This window comes from Bos indicus x Bos taurus, chromosome 23, assembly GCF_003369695.1.
Source record: "Bos indicus x Bos taurus breed Angus x Brahman F1 hybrid chromosome 23, Bos_hybrid_MaternalHap_v2.0, whole genome shotgun sequence".
NCBI classification, from domain to species: Eukaryota; Metazoa; Chordata; class Mammalia; order Artiodactyla; family Bovidae; genus Bos; species Bos indicus x Bos taurus.
Window position 1 is genome coordinate 9,388,589 of NC_040098.1, and position 6,000 is coordinate 9,394,588.

Consider the following 6,000-nt stretch of genomic DNA (forward strand, 5'->3'; position numbering starts at 1 on the left):
AGGAAATAAGATACAGCACAAATAAATATGGGAGGTGGGGAACAACAGAGAATTGACAAAATCAAAAGTTAGTTCTTTGAAAATATAACAAAATTGACATTTTAGTTAGACTAAAAAAAATAGAAGATGAAAATAACTAAAATCAGAAATGAAAGCAGGAATGAAAAGGATTATAAGGGAACACTATGAACTATTATATGCAAACAAGGTAATCTGGGTGAAATTGACAAATTCCTAAATTATTAAAACTGATTCAAGAACAAATTCTCAACAGACCTATAATAAGTAAGAAGATTGGATCAGTAATCAAAAACATTGTGACAGAAAAATCAGGACTATATGTCTTCATTTGCCAGTTCTACCAAATATTTGAAGAAGGATTAACATCAATTTTATTCCAACTCTTCCAGAAACTAGAGTAGGAGAACACTTTCTGTGAGGACAACATTATCCTGATACCAAAGCCAGAGAAAGATTCCATAAGAAAACTATAGACCAATATTCCTAATGAACATAGGTACAAAAATCTTCAATAAAATACTAGCAGACCAAATCCAATGGCACATTAAAAAAGATTACACACAATGACTAAATGGGATTTATCCTAGGAAGGCAAGGGGGGTTTCAACTATAGGAAAATCAGTGTCATATAGCACATTAATAGGACAAAGGAAAAAACCACATAATCAATCCAATAGATGCAAAAAAGCATGTGACCAAAAAAAAAAAAAAAATCCTTTCATGATAAAAACACATGAAGGGGCTTCTCTTGGAGAGGCAATGGCAACCTACTCCAGTACTCTTGCCTAGAAAATCCCATGGACGGAGGAGCCTGGTGGGGTCGCTAAGAGTCAGACACGACTGAGTGACTTCACTTTCACTTTTCACTTTCATGCATTGGAGAAGGAAATGGCAACCCATTCCAGTGTTCTTGCCTGGAGAATCCCAGGGATGGGGGAGCCTGGTGGGCTGCCCTCTATGGGGTTGCACAGGGTCGGACACAACTGACTCGACTTAGCAGCAGCAGCAGCAGGGGCTTCTCTGGTGGTTCAGTGGTTAAGAATCCACCTTGCAATGCAGGGGACACCGGTTCGACCCCTGGCCCAAGAAGATCCCACACTGCAGAGCAGCTAAGCCTGTGCACCACAACTACCAGGCATTAGAGCCCATGACTGCAACTACTGAGCCCACGTGCCCAGAGCCCACGCTCCACAATCAGTCCCCACTCACCTCAACTAGAGAAAGCCCATGCAAAGCAACGAAGACCCAGCGCAGCCGAAAAAGCAAAAACACGGGGACTTCCCTAGGAGTCCTGTAGTTAGGGCTTGGCACGCCCAGCGCAGCGGGCACAAGTTTGATCCCTGGTCGGGGAACCAAGTTCCCGCGTTACACATTGCATGGCCAAAGCAAAAAAAACAAAAACACAGAAATCTACAAATAGAAGGATAGCCTTTTCAGCAAATGGTGCTGGAACCACTGGATATCTGTATGCAAAAATTACCAACTTGAATTCATAGCTTGCAATATATACAGATTCTGATGCATAATTCTATATGAAACTCTAGCAAACACAAACTATAGTGACAGAAAGCAGATTAGAAAGTGTGAGAGTTGGGTGAGAGGGATCACAAAGAGGCACAAGGAAATCTTGGGGAGTGAGGGATAGATCTATTACCTTGGTTATCATAGTTTCATTTGAACACATATGTCAAGACATCTTAAATTATACACTTTAGATGCAGCTCATTTTAATTATAGCTCAATACAGTTTTAAAAATATGAAAAGTAAAAAATGCCTCAACAGGGGCTTCTCTGGTGGTCCAACGGCTAAGACTCTGTGCTCCCAATGCAGGGGGCCCAGGTTCCATCCCTCGTAAGGGAACTAGATCCCACATGCTGCAATTAAGACCTGGCATGGCCAGATAAATAAAAAATAAAAGAATGCCTCAATAAGTATGGGTCAGTGCCTGTTTATTTTATAAATGAGTTAATGAGAGGTGAGTTGATTGGCCCAGGGATTGGGAAGGGGGAGACATACAAAGAAAAAGGAACCAAGACTGTAGCAGAATTTTGTTGGCCACCATCATGCTGCCCAGGCTTAACCTTGCTAGGCTGGCCCCAACTGCCCTGACCCCACTTGTAGCCACTCTTGTGGCTTCAACTAACCTTGGAATCAACACCTTGGAATCTCAGAGTCCCTGACTCCAAAATGTAACTAATAATACCCACCTCATAAATAAGCTTATTGTTGACTGAAAGAAATGACATTTATGGGGGAATGCCCTGGAAGTCCAGTGGTTAGGTCTCTGCACTTTAATTGCCGAGGGCCCAGGTTCAATCTCTGGTTGGGGAAAATAAGATCCCACAAGCCATGCATGGCAAGGTCCAAAAAAAAAAAGGGGGCGGGTGCAGATTAAACACTAGGTAAATAATAAGCTGCTCCACAAATGTAAAGGACTACAAACACACTCTGACTGGTTACTTTTAAAAAATTATTTATCTGGCTGTGCTGGGTCTTCTTTGCAGCATGCAGTATCTTCAGTTGCAGCATGAGAACTCTAAGTTGCAGCATGTGGAACCTAGTTCCTTGACCAGGGATTGAAACCAGGCCCCTACATCAGGGGCGTGGAGTCATAGCCACTGAACCACCAGGGAAGTCCCCTGGCTCTTCCTTACACTGGCTCACTTATTTCTGTGCAGTTACCCGGCGTTCTGCATGTATCTCCTCTGTTTTCCCACCTCCATACCTTTGCTTCAGCTGTTCTTCCACTGCTTCCAGAGACCCATGGGCCTCTTTTGGGAGGGTGGAGCAGGAGGGGGCTGCTTCAGGAGTGGAAGACAAGCTTCTGAGACACTGCCCAGTGGAGCAGCCTCACCCCACGATCCTCGGGGTGAAGGCAGAGAGAGATCACATAAACCCCACCCCAGACATTGTGAGATTACTGGCAGCCTGAGCAGGGGAGGTTTGGGACTCCCTCCACTTCAGGGTTCCTACTGGTCACCCTTGGACAGCACCAGAAACCTGACTTCAAGGTACTTGCCTCCCTCTAGCTTTCCTGCACCTTCTAAGTCTGACCTACACCTGACCTACTTTCCCTTGTCCTCTAGCCTCCAGGCTTCAGCTCCATCCACAGTGAGTCAGGGATCAAAGTACCTGCCTCTCAGGGTAGATGTGAAGGTCAGGGCCCTGGTCCTTGGCCCTGTACAAGCAGTAAGCGATCAAGGGATTGTCTGAACTGATGGGAGAGTACTTGGTACAGTAGAAAGCACTCATCAAATAATATTAGTTGTTATAATTGGTCCACTGAATTTTCTCAGATCAAGTACCCTCCAAGTAAAACAAATTCCCCTTGACTCCACCCCCAAACTGCAAACATCCACAATGGCCTTTCTCCAGTTTCAACTTATCTTGGCCTTCCTTGCCCGTCTCAGACAGCCCTGCTGGAAGTGACCAGTCAGTCCTCCATGAGCTCCTGCCCTCAGTCTGGGAAAGTTCACGGGATACTGGGCTGAGAGGTCAGGGGAGTAGAAGGAACTGGGGGCAGCACACAACACGTGTGAATTCTGAAACAGTGCATGGTAAATGCTGCATTTGGAGAACTGCAGAAAGTTCTATGAGGCTAGGGGAGAAAAAGGGCAGGTGGCAGAAGTGAGTCTGCAGAGGTGGGCAGGAGGCAAATCACAAGACATTGGGTACTCTAAGGTACTGGCTTCCCTGGTAGCACAGTTGGTAGAGTCGGCCTGTAACTCAGGAGACCTGGTTCAATCCCTGGGTTGGGAAGATCCCCAAGGGAAGGCAACCCACTCCAGTATTCTTGTCTGGAGAATTCCATGGACAGAAGAGTCTGCCGGGCTACAGTCCATGGGGTTGCAGAGAGTTAGACACGACTGAGTGACTTACACTCCAGGGTATTAGAACTTTACTTTGAAAGCTGTGGCTGGGAGGAGAACCAGAAGTGTAGCCAGGACACTGTGGGGGGTGGGGGGAACAGGGAGAGGAGCAGGAAGTGAAGTTAGGGAGAAAATAAGTGGCCTTCGCACTTGTCAATGTGACAGTCACTAGCCATTGACAGGTGGCACTGCAGGCTTTCTAGAGGGGACGCATGAACCCATAGTGACCCCACAGGACATGGTTTTCTTTGGACAGGCTCAGCTCTTCCATCAGAGGGGTGAATTCAGGATTGGGATTCTGTAGGGGGGCTGCAGTGGGAGAAGATGGGCACAAGAAAGACTAAAAAAATAATGGTGAATGAATGAGTGAGGAAGTGATGGACAGGGGATTAGACTAGGCACCGGCTGGACAGTGTTTGGTGTCCGGAGTGGGATAACCATATTAAAAAAAAAAAGATATTTTCATGTCCACAGAGTTGGAACGGCTAGTTCTTTACAGGATGGCCAGAGATGTGTATTCTCTGCTTAGGGTTTCAGACTCCAATACTGGTGGAAAGTCCCTTCCCACCGTGCCTATTTCCCAACCTGTAAAGTGAGAGGATTAGACTGGATGATTCCCTAACATCCTTCCACCCCACCGCACAATGATTCACCACTGTTGCCTATTTTTATCCTTTTCTCACCTACCCAAGTGTTATGACTACCCATACACTTGCTCTCAATACATGTTCATTGAGTTCCTGATGGTCTCTGTCACACAGACACTTGGCCGTGTATTGGAGTATTGTCAGTGCCCGACCTGTTGGCTGAGTGACGGTGATTCCACAAGGAAGTCCTCAGATGCAAATTCATTCACCACTTCCTGACTTCAGTTTCTCCTAGCTCCAATCCAACTTACACACTAAAGTGACCAGGAGAAAGTACTACTGAGTGGGTGAGAAGGCAGGTTCTGGAATCAGACCCCTTGGGTTTGACTACAGTTATTCCATTTATTACTTGTGTGACCCTGTATATATTAGTTGGCTTCTGTATTTTCTCCTAAAAACTTTGACTCATTTTACCCATTTGTGTAAAGCCATAAAATTAAGAGATGCTTGCTCCTTGGAAGAAAAGCTATGACAAACCTAGACAGCATATTAAAAAGCAGAGACATTACTTTGCCAACAAAGGTCCATCGAGTCAAAACTATGGTTTTTCGAGTAGTCATGTATGGATGTGAGAGTTGGACCATAAAGAAAGCTGGGCACCAAAGAATTGATGCTTTTGAACTGCAGTGTTACAAAAGACTCTTGAGAGTCCCTTGGTTTGCAAGGAAATCAAACCTATCAACCCTAAAGGAAATCAGTCCTAAATACTCATTGGAAGGACTGATGCTGAAACTCCAATACTTTGGCCACCGGATGCGAAGAACTGATTCACTGGAAAAAACCCTGATGCTGGGAAAGACTGAAGGCAGGAGAAGGGGACGACGGAGGATGAGATGGTTGGATGGCATCACCGACTCAATGGACATGAGTTTGAGCAAGCTCTTGGAGTTGGTGATGGACAGGGAGGCCTGGAGTGCTGCAGTCCATGGGGTCGCAAAGAGTCAGATACAACTGAGCGACTGAACTGACCGACACATTTGTGAGTTTAATTCCATTGGATGGTGTGAGGTAGGGATCTAAATTTGTTTTTTTCCCACTTGGTTAGCCAATTATTCCAACACCATTTACTGAAGGACCAACCCTTTTCCTACTCAGGTGCATGCTTTCTCTGGCTCTCACTATATTCCCACACACACATATGGGTCTGTTTCTATTTAGTTTCCTAATTCACTTCTCTGCCCGGTTCTTCCCATTTATCACATTGTTTCAGTTACTGTATCTTTATATTAAGTCTTGATACTGATAGCACACAAGGCTTCCCTACAGTTCTGTTTTTCCTTGTAGTTTTTCAAAACTATCTTAGACATGCTTGGCACTTTTACATTGTGATTTTTAGAATTAATTTGTCCAGTTCTTTTAAAAAGCAGTTTGCCTAAAAAACAAAAAAGAAAAAGAAAAAAAAAAAACAGAGCTACCATATATGACCCTGCAATTCCACTCCTGGGCATATTATCTGGAGAAG